This window comes from Acinonyx jubatus, chromosome B1, assembly GCF_027475565.1.
Source record: "Acinonyx jubatus isolate Ajub_Pintada_27869175 chromosome B1, VMU_Ajub_asm_v1.0, whole genome shotgun sequence".
NCBI lineage: Eukaryota > Metazoa > Chordata > Mammalia > Carnivora > Felidae > Acinonyx > Acinonyx jubatus.
This window is the reverse complement of record NC_069382.1, coordinates 46,351,985-46,371,069: the sequence shown is the minus strand read 5'-3', so window position 1 is coordinate 46,371,069 and position 19,085 is coordinate 46,351,985. Positions and strand designations below refer to the sequence as shown.

General features: G+C 35.2%; 1 long non-coding RNA gene across 5 annotated transcripts in view; it reads left to right on the top strand.

Annotated features, from left to right (window-relative positions):
• LOC128314398 (uncharacterized) overlaps window positions 1-19,085 on the top strand; it is a 734,161-nt gene that overhangs the window by 291,586 nt on the left and 423,490 nt on the right. For 4 of the 5 annotated variants that reach the window (XR_008295997.1, XR_008295998.1, XR_008295996.1 and 1 more), the window contains exon 2: window positions 5,750-5,856. The exons of the other annotated variant lie outside the window; for it this stretch is intronic. This is a non-coding gene — a long non-coding RNA (uncharacterized LOC128314398). The remainder of the gene's footprint in view (window positions 1-5,749; window positions 5,857-19,085) is intronic. 5 annotated transcript variants of the gene reach the window in all.

Sequence of the window (19,085 nt, the reverse complement as noted above, 5' to 3'; positions counted from 1 at the left end):
CATTCTCTACTCCCTTCTTGATTTATTCTTTCTCATCCTAATCCAGGTGTTACGTGCATCTTTTTAGAGCACCTGCTTCACTTAGCCCGATGCTCAAAATATAGACATTCTCATAGAAATATAGTTGGAGAACTGCTTAGAAGTAGCCCCACCTAGCTTTTGTAAAAATATTTTACCATAAATGAATTTGATCATAATTGTGACCATGGTTTTAATTTGGATATGCTTCATCACTTCCAGGAAGTTTAGTTTTAAAATGCACATTCTATTATAACAGTCATAGCATGAAGTTATTAATAATTTACTGTGGAAAAGATTTTCCAGGTTTTTTTTTCTTTTCTTTTTTTCTGGAACCACAAGAACCTTGATGCTTGAAGAAAGCAAGAAGAAAAGGAATACGTATGGTGATAGGGAGTGTGTTTGTTTTCTATACAGCCGTAAAAAATCACCATAAACTTGGGCAGTTCAACACAAATTTACTGTCTTAGGGTTCTGTAGGTTAGAAGTTTGACATGGGTCTTATTGGGCTAAAATCAAGTTGTCATTAGGGTTGTTTCTTACTGGAGGCTCTAGGAGATCATCCATTTTCTTGTTTTTTCAAGTTATTGGCAGACTTCTTTTCAAGTTTTATTGGCAGACAACTTTTCAAGTTATTAAGTTTCTTGCACTTGTAGGACTTAGGTCTCCATTTCCTTATTGGCTGTCAGTTAAAGGTGATTCCCAGCTTCTCTAGAGGTTGCCTTTATGCCTGGGCTTATGACTCCTTCCACCATCTTCTAAGCCAGTAATGGTGAGTTGACTTCCTCTTATTCACTGAATCTCCTCTGTTATTTTTCCATCACTTCATCTCTCTGACCAACTATTCTGTCTCCTCTTCTACTTTTAAGAGTCCATGTGATTGCACTGGACTCACTTACATAACCCAGGGTAAGCTCCTTATTTTAAGGCACCCAATTAGCCACCTTAATTTCATATTCAAGTTTATTTCCCTTTTGCCATGTAAAGTGACATATTTACAGGTTCTAGTGATGAGGATGTGAATATCTTTGTGTGTGTGTGTGGGGGGGGGGGGTGCAATATTCTGCCTACCACTGAAGAAAAGGATCCTATAAATTAATCAAATTTAGTCTCCCTCTGGGACTCTATGTCCTAGGAAAAATTTCTACTGGAAGCAAAATAGATTCAATTTGAATCTAAGAGGTGATCTGAAAAGTTTTTCAAATAGGTTTAGTAATGTTACCTCAATGCTTTTATTTTTGTTCTATTTAGAAAAATATGGGTAAAAAAAATGGGTATGCTTTTCGTGTGTCCATTCCAAGGCAGACAAAATTGCTAAATATTTACTGAATCATTTTATTTTTCCCTAGAAACACAGAAAAACTACATTTTTCAGTTTTCTGTATCTAGGTTGGGTTGGGCCATTTGACTATTGTTGTCCAATGGTATATTGAACATAAATAATGTATGTCACTTCCAGACTTGAACAATTAAAAAAATGAAACCTCCCTTTTGCTATGACCAGGAAGGAAATATGTCAAGGGTGATGGCATCATGATACAAAAGGGTTTGGGGTCCTTGAATAACTGAATGGAACATTTCATTCTTCCATCCCTTAGGATGTTATGCAAGTAAATAATACACTTTATTGTGTTAAGCCTCTGAGATTTGAGGATTCTTTGTTACAGTTTTAACCTCCCTCACTACCATCATCTGTCAAATACTTGCTGAGTATACTAGTCAACTAGGGCTGCCACAGGAAATATCATAGGTTTAAATAACAAATTAATTGTGGAGGTTGGGAAGTTCAAGATCAAGATGCCAGCCAATTCAGTTCCTGATGAGAGCTCTCAAGGAGCAGGCTTCTTGCTGTGTTATCATGGTGGAGAGGAAGAGTTCTAGTGCCTTTTCCTCCTTTTTACAAGGGTACCAGCCTTATCAGGTAATAGCCCCATCTCTAAACTTCATTGAACCTTAATTGCTTCCTAATAAGCCTTATTTCCAAATACTCACATTGGACTCAAGGCTTCAGCATATGAATTTGGGGGCGGGGACGTAAAATTCAGTCTATAGTACAGAGACTTTACTTTCTCAAAAAGTTGAATCATAAATCATCAAATATAAAAAAGAGAAAAAAATCTGACCAGTGGTCCCAGATTTAGCTATGTATCAGAGACACTTGGAAGTACTTTATAAAAAATAATATTTCTGGTCTTATCCCTAGAGTTAATGAATCAAAATCTCCAATGACTTTAGAGGCCATCAAATCCAACTTTCATATTATCCTGATGTGAAACATAAGATTCAAGCTTCTTAACCTCATTGCCCCATAGACTGTTGATGTCACAGTCAGCACTAGAATCCACATTTCTTGATTGTTAGACCACTGAAGCTTCATTTCTTCCATATTGTCATTCTTAGTACAACTCATGAGAGTTGTGAAGATATGTAAATTGAGTAGTTTGAAGCAAAAGTACTAAAAATTTTTTTTCCTGAAATGTCCATAAATTAAATTCTAACTTGCTACTTTTATAACACCTCCACCTCTGCCCAATTTTGTAAACATGAATGTCTAAATTAGACAGTTTCATGTCACGAAAAGTATTGTGTGGGGTTTCAGCTACCTCAACTATGATGAAAATGATTTGTTAGAGTTCCAATCTCAACTCGTGGCATTGTGTGACTAATTGTTTTTCTCAGACACTCTATCCCATCCCATTTAGTATTTGCTTACCCACAGAAATTTTATCAAATATTTGAAAAGCTGTTTCTGAAACAGTATTTTTATCTTTGAGAAAGATACGTTTGAATTAATTGGAAACTGAAAAATGTCAACAGTTGTCATCTTGCTGTTGAGTAAGTGAGAAGACTATGTTCACTGCAACTGAGGAGAGTCAGTACCACCATCAGAGCTCACACACCTGCTCCCACCAGAAATGTTTGTAGTGAATTTTCTTTTCAGATATAAGGATTCATGACAGTGATTTGAAGTAAAATAAAATGTTTCACAATAACTAAAGTTGCTTATGGAAAAGAATTTCCACCTCTTACCAACCACTGTAATTTACCACTTCGAAATAAATTAAGACATTGTTTAAAGTAACTCAAATATATAAATGTATACACTGCGTGCACACACACACCAGTTGATTTAAACCTTAATGGCAATATTCCTTTTGTATTCTCTGTCAATGTGGAGGTATAAAAGCTACTACTTATCTTACTAGCTAGATTATAATTTTTTTCTCCCCTTTTCCTATGTTTATCAAATTAGATGTATGGGTCGGGGTTATATAATTGCTTTATGTCCAAAAGAAAAAATGAGAAGGGATGTAGGATGTGGGTGAAGAAGGTGGGAAAAGATTATATAAAATTATAGTTCTCTGTGTTTCTGACTGCTGATCACAGCCAGAATTTGTCTAGAAAGAGGTATCACTTATGAAACTAGGCAAGTGAAAAATAACTAGTTTCATTAAAAATAGTAGTAATGAAAGAGAACCTACCTAGTATTGAATATATTGGTGTACAACTGCAAACCGTAGGCTTGGTTCTGGTGCTATAGCCATTCACAGGTTAGAAATTATGTCATGTTTTGTCCAAACCTGCTTAGAATTTAATGCAAGCAGCCACATATCACTAAATATCAGAATGAGTAGTATCTCTTTCTTGTGTCTCCAACCAAGGCCTTTGTTGTAGTAATGTGAAGGTTATGACAGGGAATGGAAGAAGGCTCCTACCAGGTAGAACCATTGGCTCTCCCAGGGACTATTCTATAGCTCCAACCAAGCCACAAATCTGTGGGTCATGTAATTCCTGCTGTCCTACCCAGCAAATTTTCAAGAGCTCCTGGGTGTTACAATGCCACCAAAGTGGAAAATCAGAATGGCCGCTAAAACCTTCAGTCTTTAAAGTTTTCCATATTGATGGCTACCACCAAAACATAAAAACTAATAGCCAACTCTCATATCATCTTAGATCCTAGCTCCACTATTTAAATTATATTATTCCTAACCTAACTTGATCTCTGCTCACATCATAGCAAGTCCTAGCTGCTCTTGAATCAAGTTAGTGCCACGTTTGAGGCTCATTCTTCACAGATTCTAAAATGATCTTCCCGAGGCTGTTCCTGTAGCCTCAATGTTGCCAGAAACCTAGGTCAACGATGACTATTCTCTATAAAATCATACTTTTTAATTCTCCTTCTTCCCTTTCTTCGTCTTCTCCTCTCCTACTCCTCCTCTTTCTCCTTCTGCCTCTTCTTGTAAAGGCGAAAAGTTGATGTCAACTAATAACTTCAGTTAATTGACTTTGTCTTTTGGGAACACTGTGATGAGAAGGCGTGTGAGGGTCCAGGGTTGAAGAGTGCTCTCATGAATAAAAAATGCCTTTCATTAAGCACGGAGAATGTGTGACACGAATTCGCCATCCCAGTGTTGTACTTTCTCTTGAGTATCTACGGAGATAATGCTACGCCTAACCAAGATACATCCAGGACCGCTTCCCACTTGGAAAACATTGCTACATGGAATGAAGTATAAGGCAACAATGTTAATAAGTAGAGAGTGTAGGAGTCATGTATCTATTGCCATTATTATTTCCCCAAGCCAATCCTTTTTTAAGGAAATCTTAAACAAATTCATTCTACCAGCACTATTACTAGGTCCCACCTTCCTTTCTATTTTACCAAATCCTGCTACCCTTTTCACTAACCAGTGGTCTGTACCTAATAACTCATCTTTAACTAAGACCTTGAACTGGTCTCTCTGTAAATCAGGCAATTATAAAAGGGCTAGAGTGTCAATTTATTTAAATAACATTACTTTCCATATCAGTGTGGAATCAACGTGAATGATTGAACCATCAAGCATGAAGATATATGTCAGTGATTAAGCTATTCAAAATAAACAAAGGTATTATGGTCATTTTATGCCAATAGAAATGGTCTCAAGTTTGTCAATTAACAGATATTCTTTGACACAAAGAAAAAATGTATTAATACGCTATATATTAGCTCTGCTATTCTGCTTTGGTTGATATTTATTCTTGAGCATGAATAATCAGTGGTGTTTAGATGGCCAAGTTGTTTATTTTATTTAATTTTTTTATTTTTTTACCGTTTATTTATTATTGAGAGACAGAGAGCATGAGCATGGGAGGGAGAGACAGAGAAAGCAGGAGACACAGAATCCGAAGCAGGAAGCAGGCTCCAGGCTCTGAGCCATCAGCACAGAATCCGACGCGGGGCTCGAACTCACAAACCGCGAGATCATGACCTGAGCCTAAGTCAGATGCTCAACCGACTGAGCCACCCAGGCGCCCCCCCCCCCACAAGTTCTTTATTTTAAAATATTTATCTAACAAGCCTCAGCTATAGCAAAACAGCATATGAGGTACCCCTACATCAAGAGAACACAAACTTCAAAAGACCAATGTATCAAAAGTTGACTTAAGAACAGATATTATTCACAATGAAAAGAAATTCTGAATATAACTTTTCATAATAGCCACATGCCACTATTTTCCATTTTTATAGTATATATCAATGGAAATTTGAGTTCATTAATTTATATGTATAGACAATTCTTGGTTCACTTACTAAAGCTTAATACCTTCCTTATGTTTTAGAGTAAGAAAGAAAACGGGTACAAAAATTTCTAAAATTTTTGTCTCACTTCCTCTGAAATGCAAGCACTCCATTATGGAGACCTCTACCTCAGTAAAACTATTAATTTTCCAACATGTTTATTTTCAGAAAATAACACAGGTCTTGAAGATATACACAGGAAAATTTCTGTTGGATAATACAACTGTCAAACTCAAGTCTCTTCAGACATCCTTCACAAACCACAGATCAACAAGGTGAGACAAACTGCACAAGCTTATACATACACAGAATAACTAGGAAATAGGTGATACTACAAACTTCAATTATTATTGTCTGAAGTTATTTCAGACAGAAATAACTGTCTGAAGCCATTAAAGACACTTCGGAACCTCCATTAGAATGACCAGAAGTCAGAGACTCTATGAAAAAAGAGAAGGCAGTGAAAGGCTTGCTTTGTTTGAAGACAGGTAAAATTCCGATCGGGAAAAGTTAACACTCTGATTTGGAAATACTGAGAATTGCTGTTGAGACAGTAGGATATGCACAACTAAACTCTGGTGGAAAAAATATGTATCAATCACTATGGGGCACTTGGGTGGCTCAGTCGGTTAGCATCTGACTTTGTCTCAGGTCATGATCCCCTGGTCCGTGAGTTTGAACCCCTCATCAGGCTCTGTGCTGACAGCTCAGAGCCTGCATCCTGCTTCGGGTTCTATGTCTCCCTCTCTCTGTGCCTCCCCTGCTCACTCTGTCTGTCTGTCTCTCTCTCTCAAAAATTGAATAAAAAACTCTGTGCCTCCCCTGCTCACGCTGTCTCTCAAAAATTGAATAATAAATTAGAAAATTAAATTATATATATTTATCAGTTATATATGTATGTGTGTGTGTATATACACACACACATACATATATATCACTCTGGAAGTGGGTGGAGTTGGAGATTGCAAGAGATGGGTCATGAAGGGAATTTTCTGGGGCAATGATGAAGTACTGTATCTTGAATTGATGGTGGGTTACTTAGTTGTATGGTTTGTCAAAACTCATCAAATGAGATACTTGATATCTGTACACTGTCTTTTATTTTAATTTTAGTATTTTGAGAGGGATTGTATTAAATCTGCATATTGCTTTGGGTTATATGGATATTTTAACAATATATGTTCCTCCAAACTGTGAGCATGGAATATCTTTCCATTTGTTTGTGTCATTTTCAATTTCTTTCATCAATGTTTTATAGTTTTCAGAGTATGGGTCTTTCAGCTCCTTGGTTAAGTTTATTCCTAGGTATTTTATTATTTTTGATGTAACTATAAATGGGCTTGTTTTCTTAATTTCTCTTCCTGTTATTTCATGGTTAGTGCAAATAAATGCAAGTTTTCTATATATTAATTTTGTATCCTGCAACTTTACTGAATTCATTGATCCATTCTAGTGTTTTTTTGGTGAAGTCTTTGGGGGTTTTCTATATAAAACATCATGCCATCTGCAGAGAGTGAAAGCTTACCAAATCTGGATGCCATGCCTTTTACTTCTTTTTTTTTGTCCAGTTGCTGTGGCTAGGACTTCCAGTACTGTGTTGGATACAAATGGTGAGGGTGTAGATATCACTGTCTTGTTTATGACCTTAGAGGAAAAGCTCTCAGGTTTTCACCATTGAATATGATACTAGCTGTGGTTTTTCATATATAGCCTTTACTATATTGAGGTATGTTTCCTCTCAACCCACTTTGTTGAGAGTTTTTTTATTATGAATAGATATTGTACTTTGTCAAATGCTTTTTCTGCATCTATTGAGATGATCATGTGGTTTTTAGCCTTTCTCTCATTAATGTGATATATCACATCGATTTATAAACATTGAACCGTCCTTACATTCCTGGAATAAATCTCATTTGATTATGGTGAATGATTTAAAACAAATTTTTTTTAATCTTTATTTATTTTTGAGAGAGAGACAGCATGTGAGCAGGGGAAGAGCAGAGAGAGAGGGAGACAACAGAATCCAAAACAGGCCCCAGGCTCCAAGATGTCAGCACAGAACCTGACGTGGGGCTTGAACTCACAAACTGTGATATCATGACCTGAGCCAAAGTCAGATGCTTAACTGACTGAGCCACCCAAGTGCCCCTGTGGTGAATGATTTTTTTTTTTAATTTTTTTTTCAACGTTTATTTATTTATTTGGGACAGAGAGAGACAGAGCATGAACGGGGGAGGGGCAGAGAGAGAGGGAGACACAGAATCGGAAACAGGCTCCAGGCTCTGAGCCATCAGCCCAGAGCCCCACGTGGGGCTTGAACTCACAGACCGCGAGATCATGACCTGGCTGAAGTTGGACGCTTAACTGACTGCGCCACCCAGGCGCCCCGTGAATGATTTTTTAAAATATATTGTTGGATTCAGTTTGCTAACATTCTGTTGAGGATTTTTTCATCTAAGGTCATCAGAGATATGATGTTTTCTTATGTTTCTTTTTTTGTGGTGTCTTTATCTGCTTTTGATATTGGAGTAATATCAAATGAATGATATTGTAGAATAAATTTGGAAGCTTTCCTTCCTCTTCTATTTTTTGGAAGAATTTGAGAAGAATAGGTATTAACTCTTCTTTAAATGTTTGTAGAATTCACTTGTGAAGCCAGTTTACTTTATTTTAAAATTTTACCTAAAAAGTGTAAACATATATTGAGCTCTAGTTAATGATAAGTACCCCAAAGTTGTTAGGGGTATGATTCAATGATAGCAATCTACTATTATTATTATTTTTTGCCTGTGTTGAAGGTGTGGGGTCTCTCTCTCTCTCTCTCTCTCTTTTCAAATTTACATACAAGTTAGCATATAGTGCAACAATGATTTCAGGAGTAGATTCCTTAGTGCCCCTTACCCATTTGTCCCATCCCCCCTCCCACAACCCCTCCAGTAACCCTCTGTTTGTTTCCATATTTAAGAGTCTCTTCTATTTTGTTCTCCTCCCTGGTTTTATATTATTTTTGCTTCCCTTCCCTTATGTTCATCTGTTTTGTATCTTTAAGTCCTCATATGAGGGAAGTCATATGATATTTGTCTTTCTCTGACTAACTAATTTTGCTCAGCATAACACCCTCTAGTTCCATCCACATATTGTAAATGGCAAGATTTCATTCTTTTTGATTGCCGAGTAATACTCCATTGTGTATATAAACCACATTTTCTTTATCCATTCATCCATCGATGGACATTTGGGCTTTTTCCATACTTTGGCTATTGTTGATAGTGCTGCTGTAAACATGGGGGTGCATGTGTCTCTTCTAGACAGCATACCTGTATCTCTTGGATAAATGCCTAGTCATGCAAAGCAATCTACTATTATATATACTAAAAAGAGAGTGTGGGGGAAGGACTAGAGAGAAAGAGGGATAGTTTTGTGATAAGGAAAACAGCAAAATGTTCATTGTGAAATCAAGTTTAATTCTTTCAATCTTTATATACTTGAAACATTTCCTTTGTAAGAGAAAAGTTCAAGAAAATTTTTTATTCTAATCTATATTTCTCTGTTTAAAATATGAAAAAAAAATGTTTAAAATTATAAGCCATGATCGATGAAGAAAGTTTTCTAACTACCACAGGAGTTAATGAGAAAATCTCTTGCATTAGTGTCTATCAATTTCGGAAAATTAGGCTAACCTCTAAAAGTTGTAGCACTTCTATTAGTTTAGCAACCCTGCAATATGTTTTTCGTTTTTTATAATCATGACATGGTGAGGACTCAGTGATATACAAATTTGTACATTTGTTTATTCGTATAATTCGTAAATAATCTATCTAGTGCCTAAAATGTGCCAGACACTTTGCAAGGCCTTAAGAGTACAATAGTGAGGAGGGCCTGGGTGACTCAGTCAGTTAAGCATCCAACTCTTGATTTCAGCTCAGGTCCCTCATTATCTCACGGTTTGTAAGATCAAGCCCCACATCAGGCTGTGCGCTGACAGCACTGAAACTTCTTGGGATTCTGTGTCTCCCTTCTCTCTCTGCCCTTTCCCTGCTCGCGTTCTCTTTCTCTCTCTCAAAATAAATAAATAGGCATTAAAAGAAACTACAACAGTGAACAGTATAGAGATAATCCCTGTCCCCTGAAGAGTCAACAGTAGTGGAGGAGGGGGCAATTGGGCATGCCATTGTGATAAATTAGTTATGTGTTCTGATAGCCAAGGTTCATAATGCTAGTGAAGTCTGTTACAGGACACCTGCCAATTCAAGTAAGAGTTTTATCTCTATCTCTCAGGTCCTATTTAGTGCAGCCAGTGAGGTGGTTCAGCAATGAGGGTAAAATACTTTCACACATCTGTTGGTAGAAATATAGATTAATACGTCTTGCTAAGATTTTAGCTAAGTTATGTTAGAAGTAACATAGCACAAAAATTAAGTGCCTTATTCTAGACTGCCTGACTCCAGCACTCACCAAGTTTACCACCCTTGTCAAGTTGTTAAACATTTTGTCCTTCACTTCTCTCGCTTGTAAATTAACAAGCATAATAACATCCACTATATATGGCTATTTGACACACAAAAAAGAATTTATATATGTGAAATGCTTGGAGCAGTCCTTCATATATAGTAAACATTCAATGAATGTTGATTCTTGTGTGCTCACTGTTTGATCAGATTCTCTTTATCCTGTAGGAAAGGTTAAAGACTCTTCTGTTTTCAGGGAACAGTTTCCTCCAAATATAATTGGGAAAGGTAAATATTTGTCATTAACCCAGCAGGAAACAATCCTAGTGAGAGTGTCGAAATGGAGAGACTTGTATAAAGGGAGTACTTCGGGAGAAAGAAAAAGGGATGTCAGTTATATTATGCAGAGACTAGCTAGCAAGACTCTGTGCACAAGTGAAGGTGTTACTGAAGCCCAGTGTGAGCTGGAGACTTATAGGAGGTGCCGTGAGGATAGAAGAACACCACCAGTGCCAGAGTTGCAGTATAAAAGGCAGAGAGTAAGCAGGGATGAAAACATATCCGACTGACCATGACTGGCTAAATACCCCCTCCCCCCCAAACAGGTGAGGAGATAGCTTGAAAGATGTAGGGAACAGTTACCTAGGTTCAGAGGAAGGAAAGAAAATGTGGAGAACGGATCTGGGGTGGTAAATGAATAAAAACCAGAATACTTTCTACCCAGAGACTAAATAGACTTTTAGCAAATGGGTCACGTTAAGAAATTTGCCATTTTGATGCAATAGTGAGCACTCCAGTAAGGGGAAGACTCCCTAAAGAAAGGCAGCCTTAAAGAATGTAGTGGTTGGTCGTTCACACGTTCAGAATTTGCTATTCCAGGATGCAAAGGTGTCACACTTAATGATTTATGTTACAGAATTGGCTCCACCTCTGCACAAGTTCATTCACTTTTCCTGCAAAGAAAAAATTTTACTGTAATTTTCTATGAAATATTTTGCAATTAATGCATTTTTCATGAACAATATAGCAACATATTTAGAAAGAGAATGGAAAAGACCAGTAAAATTAAGCAAGAATAACATTTTTCTGTGGTAATTTCTAAATATCCTGGTTTTTACTACCTAAATATAAAAATAATCCTTTATCTAAATAATCCTTGAAGGCTCATTAAAATAATTTATTTTAGTTCCTATTCTATAAAAGTACATTTTGGGGGTGGAGATATGATACTCACTCTTTCTTTTTTTTTTTTTTTTTTCCATACTCTTGCTTTCTGATTTTCTCTTTTAATCCAAAAGTAGACTTGGGTATCTGTAGTTAAAGTCATCACCAAATTTTCTCCAGTTACCTAAGCTTCACCTCCCAGGGCAAGCCTGAAAAACCTTGAAAGGAGTCCAATCATGTTTTCACTTGCTTATTTAATTTTGCTTTTCATTATATTGTGCCTGGACAAAGCTTTTTATTTTTATTTGTAAAAAGCTGGTAATTTTCTCCCATCACTTTCATTTTGTTTTTTTGAACATTTCTAAAAGTGTCATCGTCTCATGGAGTTATTACTTAAGGGTTTACTTACAAAAGAAGAGGTTCATTTTCATAGTGATAACAAAAAAAGTTACTTTCTCGCAGTAGTATTTAAGTACAATCTGCAATTATTGGATTACCTGAAGCTATTTGCCAGTAACTGGATAGGGTCATGTAACTTTTTCTACTGGAAGATTTATTGCCTAGATTTTTAAGGGAAAACCTCTCCTGTTCCACTAATTGACTTCATATTGTTCTAAATTTTTTTCATTATGATTGTTATTTGCTTAGATTTTTGTATTTCGTATTTTATATTTATATACAAAAATATATGTTTCTTGTAGAAAATGTAGTTTACAATTGATACATTTGAAACATGCAAATGACAAAAAGTACAAACTGTCATTACACATATGCAGATTTCACCAACAATCACCTAACAAATAGTTTAGTACTTACATGTTAGAAAGCCAATAATTTACTGTAAATTCCCATAACTTACATTCTAATTTATATTTCTGTTTATATATTTGTCTTCACTTTGGGACAATGGGTCTGGTAAGAGCAGAATCATGTAATTCCTCATTATAACTCTCTTCTTATTGCTTAGCACCTTACTGATACAAAATAGACATTAAACAAATATTTTTAAAGGACTAAGTGCATAACTGAACAAATAAAAAGATGCGATTGAGTGCACATGGCATTATAATCTGAGTAAGATTTTTTTTTAATAACTCAAAGTAAATAAGCGGTGGTTCATAAGATGACACATTTTTGAAAAAAATATGTAAGGCATGTATATAAGGTCACAAATAAGTACTGTTTGTAAGTAACATCAACATACTTAACTCTCACTTCAGTATCAATTCTATTTGCTTTGAACAGATTGAAGCACCAGCAATAATGGATTCTGTTATCTAGCATCAAAATAACAAGATATCAAATTATCACAAAAGCTGAAGTTACATACACCAGTTCAATTTTCTGAGCCTTTTTATAAATAACTTTTTAAGTTTATTTATTTTGAGAGAGAGAGAGAGCGAGAGAGCGAACAAGCAGGGGAGGGGCAGAGAGAGAGGGAGACAGAATCCCAATGTCAGTGCAGAGCCTGACACAGGACTTGAACTCATGAACTGTGAGATCATGCCCTAAACTGAAATTAAGATTGGACGCTTAACCAACTGAGCCACCCAGGTGTCCCCTGAACCTTTTTTTAAAAGGAAGATTAACAGCAATACTTAAAGACAAGACAAAATAGGGGCACCTGGGTGGTTCGGTCTGTTAAGTGTCAGACTCTTTATTTCAGCTCAGGTCGTGATCTCACAGTTCATGAGATTGAGCCCTCCATTAGGCTCTGCACTGACAGCACAGAGCTGGCTTGGAATTCTCTCTCTCTCTCTCTCTCTCTCTGTCCCTCCCCTTTCTCAAAATAAATAAATAAACATTAAAAAATATTTTTATAAAAGACATGACAAAATGAAAAACAGTATCTTCTGATATTGCATATACAGAGTAGCATGTTCTTGTAAGAACATGCAAGTTCAAAATATTATTCTCCATATTTTGTGACATTACTTATCCCATGTAAAACTATTTTCTGTCAATATTTTGATTTTACATAATCCAGGTATACTCTCATGTGCCCATACACATGTACCAAAATTTTAGAGTGATTTTCCAGCTCTAATAGTTTGTAAGCCAATAATCCTAACATTTTAGGAATGCACTTGTCATGTAAAATCAAAGAGGCCCCAAAAGCACCACTTAAGCTTAAGCTCACATATATTGTCAACACTTAGAGCAAACAAGTTGTTGAATTAATTAACTATAATGTTTTAGAGCATATTAAAAGCACTTAACATCTGATCACAAGTATGCATACCTTAAATAGTGTCTCACTTTGGCTTCCCTGACTTATATTTAATCCAAACAGTAATAGCCTTTGCTATGCTGTAGAGCTGGCTTTGCAAAAACAACACAAGAAAATCTAATATTAAAACCATTTCACATCACTTGAGTTTATCTAGGTAGAGAAATAAAAATGTTTATGTGCTGAATTTTATTTGAACACTTCATAACAACAAAACATCAAAAAATATTCTTTTGAATGTAACACAAAATAATAAAAAAGCTATAAAAGCAATTGCTGGAAACTATTAGCTAGTTCCTGGAAAAGGCAGAAACATTCACTAAAAAGGAAGGCACTCTGATATTAAAAGACAACTAAAAGCAAGTTTTCACATAGGTTCAAAATATTACATTCAATCAAAAATTTAAAAAAAAATGATGGATAAGACTTTTGCTTTTGAGAAGATGGAGAAGACATAATTCCCCCTATTTTTTCTGCTACATACAACTAAAAATTATGATCACAAGCATAAGTATGCTTTGAAAAGTGGAGAGAAAGCATGCCAGCTAGGAACCTGGGGCATGAGGATCCGCATGGTGTTGAGCTCCCTGAGTTTTCTGATTTGATATTAAAGGAGGCCTAGTAGAGAGTATGTTCACCCCTGACCAGCAGTAATGAGACCATCCTCATGGTAGTGTCAGTGGAGGCCACATGGGGAGCCAGAGCTCCCACTCACATCCAATAGTAATCAGGAGACTTGCCTTCCCTTGACTATAAACAATAGCTAATTGGGAAATCTAGACTTCTGTCTCCATTTGACAGTAAAAAGATGGGGCCCCCTTTCCCCTAACCGAATAGTGTCCAAAAAAGTCCAGTTAAAACAGAATATTTAAATAAGATCCAGAGTTTCATACATAATGAAAAGTGACCAGGTTTCAACTGAGTATCATTTCTCATACCAAGACTGGGAAAAATCTGAAATGGAATGAAAAAAGACAATCAATAAATGCCATCAGTGAGATGATGACAGACAGAATGATCTACCAAAGGTTTTATTTATTTATTTTTAAATTATTTTATTTATTTTTGAGAGAGAGGGAGACACAGTGTGAACAGGAAAGGGGCAGAGAAGGATGGAACATAGACTCTGAAGCAGGCTCCAGGCTCTGAGCTTTCAGGACAGAGCCAAACGTGGGGCTCGAACTCATGAACAATGATATCATGACCTGAGCCAAAGTCAGCTGCTTAACCAACTGAGCAACCCAGGTACCCCCTTTGCCAAAGATTTTAAAGCAGTCAAGACAAAAATGCTGCAACAAGCAATTTTGGATGTGCTCGAGACAAACTAACTAAAAAACCTCAGCAAATAAATAGGAAGTCTTAGCAAATAAATACAAGATATAAAGAAGAACAAAAATAGACATTTTAGAGCTTAAGAAGGCAATAGTCAAAAAAACAAAACCAAAACAAAACAACAAATTCAGTTGATAAATTCAATAGTAGAGTGGTGGAACCAGAGGAAACAATCAGCAAACTAGAATACAGAACAAGGAAATCTACCTGATATGAACAACAGAGAGAAAATATGTTGGAAAAATAAGTGAACAAAGCGTTAAGAACCTGACATTATAACAAAAATGCTAGCATTCATGTCATTAGAACCCTAGAAGAAGAGGAGAAAGAAGATATTACTGAGAAAGTAATTTAAAAAATATTGGCTGAAAACTTTCCAATTTGGTAGAATATATAATTCTACAGAAACTGAGCAAACACTTAATAGGATAGAACCTAAATAAAGTCACTCCAAGATCAAGTATAATTAAACTTCTGAAAAATAAGACAAGAAAAAAATCTTGAAATCAGTCAGAGGAAAACAACACTTTACCTACATGGGAAGATAAATTGGAATGATGCTGCCTTTTTAATTGGAAACCATGGAAATAAAAACAAATAAAAAAAGTGGCAGAATACTTTTCAAGTGCTGAAAGGAAACTACAACCCAGAATTCTATACCCAGTGGAAACATCCTCAGGATTGAAGGGGGGTATAAAGACATTTCAGATGAAGGAAATCTAAAAAAAAAAAAAGTGTCATTTGTAGATGTATTACAAAGAAATAACTAAAGTAAATTCTCTAAACAGAAAATAAATGATAAAAAAGGAACCTTGGAACATGAGAAAGGAAAAATGAAATGAAATGAAATACACATAAATATATATGAAATAAAATGTATACATAATGTAACTTCAATACATACATACAATAGCATTTCCTTTACCTTTTGAATTTACTAAATTATGTTTGACAGTTGAAAAATATAACATGGTCTGATGGGGTTCTAAATTTAGAAAAAAATATTAAAACAGTTATAATTTGTGGAGGAAAAAAGAATGTAAAGGAAGTGGTCATGAACTAAATAATGTCCTCCCCAAATTCGTGTCTGCCAGGAACCTCATAATGTGACCTTATTTGGAAATGGTGTCTTTGCAGATATAATTTGTAAAGTAAACAGAGGGGCAGGCACTCTGCATTAGGATGGTCTCTATCTGATGACAAGTATCCTTATGAGAAGAGAAAACAGAAATGCACAAACAAAGGGTAATGACAGCAAGTATATAAAGATGGAGGCAGAGACTGGAGTTATGCTGCTGCAAACCAAAGAACACCAAAAATTGCCAACCACCACCTGGAGCTCTATGAGGCAAGGAAGTTATTTTCCCTGAAACCATCAGAGGGAGCATGAACCTGTCAACACCTTGAAACCAGACTTCCAGGTTCCAGAACTAGGAGTGAATAAACTTATGTTCATCTAGTATTTTAATCCACCAAGTTTTTGGTACTTTGTTATGGCAGCCCTAGGAAATAATTACAGAAAATAAGGTTTCTATACTTGACCTAAAATGGTAAAATACTTTACCAGTAAATTCTGATCTCCCTCTCTTTCTCTCTCATACATCTTTGTGTGTTTGAACAACTACTGAAATGTCATAAAAAGAAATATATGCAAAAACACAATAGGCACATTAAAATGGAATACTAAAGTCTGTTCAAGTAACCTACTGAATCACAATAAAAATAGAGAAATGAAAAACAGAACAAACAGAAAAAAGGAAAATTAAAAGGTCAGATGTTAGCCTTAAGATACTTAAAAATGAAATAGTCTAAATGTACCAATTTAAAGCTAGAGATTGGCAGAGTGGATTAGAAAATGTAACCCAACAGTATGCTGTCTATGTGTTTAAGAAATTTACTTCAAATATAACAATATAGCACTTGAAGGTAAAAATATGTAAAAAGATGTCTCATATACACACTAATTAGAGGAAAGAAGAAATAGCTATCTTAATATCAAGAAAGTAGTCTTCAGAGAAAAAAATACCAGAGCAAGTTACAATGGAATGATAAAATGGTCAGTCTACTAAGAAGATAGAAAATGCCAGATGTGAATGAACCAAACAGAGCTGCAATGTATTTGAAGCATATATGAACTAAAAGGAGAAATGGACAAAGCCACAATTCAGCCAGAATTCAGCACCTCTGTCAGCACTTGATAAAACAACTAGACAGAAAATCAGCAATGAAATCTTGCCATTTGCAAAGACATGGATGGAGGTAGAGAGTAAAATGCTAAGCAAAAGATATCAGTCAGAGAAAGACAAACACCATATGATTTCACTCATATGTACAATTAAAAAACAAAAAAATATAGAGAAAAAAATAAGAGAGAGACAAAGCAAGGAACAGATTTAATCCTAGAGAACAATCTGATGGTTACCGGATGGGAGTAGAGTGGTGGGATTGGTCAGATAGATGATGGGGATTAAGAAGTGAACTTAATGTGATGAGCACAGGGTAATTTAAGGAAGTGTTGAATCACTATACTGTATACCTGAAGCTAATATAACACTGTATGTTAACTAATGGAATTAAGTAAAAACTTAAAAAAAGTATTTTTCATTTATATCATGGGAGATATTGGTTTGTAGTTTTAGCTTTTGTATCCTCTTTCTCTAGTTGTGTTATCAAGGTAATACTAGCTTCATGAAATGAATTGGGAAGATTTCCTTCCTCTTTTATTTTGTGGAAATAGATTGTGTAGAAATGGTGCTAATTATTATTTCAATATTGAATGGAATCTCCAGTGAAATCATCAGATGCTGGAAATTTCTTTTGGGTACTTTTAAAATCAGAATTCAATATCTTTAATATTTGCAGGTCAATTCAAATTATCTATTTTATATCGGATGAGTTGTAGCAGTTTGTGTGTTTTGAGGAATTTATCCATTTCTTCTAAGTTGTCAAATTAATATGTGTAGAGTTGTATGTAGTACACCCTTATTATCCTATTTACTTGTGCATGATCTGTAGTGATATCCCCTGTTGAACTCCTGATATTGATAATTTTTGTCTTCTTTTCTGAGAGTTTTATTAGAAGGATATCAAATTTACTGATCTTTTCATAGAACCACTCCTTTGATTCACTGATTTTTTAAAAATTGTTTTTATGTTGTAGATATCATTGTTTTGTATTCTGATCTTTATCCTTCCTTCTGTTTGTGTTGGGCTTATTTTGCTATTTTTTTTTACATGTTCTTGGGGTGGGACTTTAGATTATTAATTTGAGATTTTCATTTTTTCCCTTAAATTTGTGCATTAGGTGGCATAAATTTCCCTCTCATCATGGCTTTGGGTATGTCCCATAAAATATGACAGTTTTAACTTCATTTTGATTCTGTTCAATGTATGTTTTTTAATTTCCCATGAGATTTCCCCTGTGATCCATGGATTATGTAAAAGAGTTTTATTATTATTATTTTTAAAATTTTCCGTGTGTTTGAAGATTTTTATGTTATCTTTCTCTTATCAAGTCCAATGTGGTCAGAAAATAGATTCGCTATAATTTCAATTATTTAACTTTGGATTTTTAAAAATTCCATTGTAATTAAGAGTGTTATATTAATTTCAGGTGTACAATATACTGATTCACCAATTGTAGACATTATTTAGTCCTTATTATGCTAAGTGTGCTCTTAATCCCCTTCACCTATTTCACCCAACCCCCTATCTCCTCTCTGGTAACTCTCCCACTTCCCTTCTGGTAACCATCAGTTTGTTCTCTGTATTTAAGAGTTGTGGGGTTTTTTTTTATTTGCTTGTCTTTTTTTCCTTTGTTTATTTCTTTTGTTTTTTAAATTTTATATATGAGTGAAATCATAGGATGTTTGTCTTCTCAGACTGACTTATTTTGCATATCAGTTTACTCTCTAGCTCCATCCATGTCTTTGCAAATGGCAAGATTTTGTTCTTTTTTATGCTTGAGTAATATTCCATTATATATATATATATATAACATATTCTTTATCCATCTGTCAATTGATGGACCCTTGGGCTGCTTTCATACATTGGCTACTGTAAATAATTCTGCTATAAGCATAGGGATGCATGTATCCCTTAGAATTAGCATTCTTGTATTTTTTGGGTAAATACCCAGCGATGTGATTGCTAGATTATAAGGTAGTTCCATTTTTAACCTTTTGAGGAACCCCAATACTGTTTTCCACAGTGGATGCACTAGTTTGCATTTCCCACCAACAGTGCAGGAGAGTTCCTTTTTCTCCATAGCCTTGCCAACACTTTTTGTTTCTTGTGTTGTTGATTTTATTCATTCTGACAGATGTGAGGT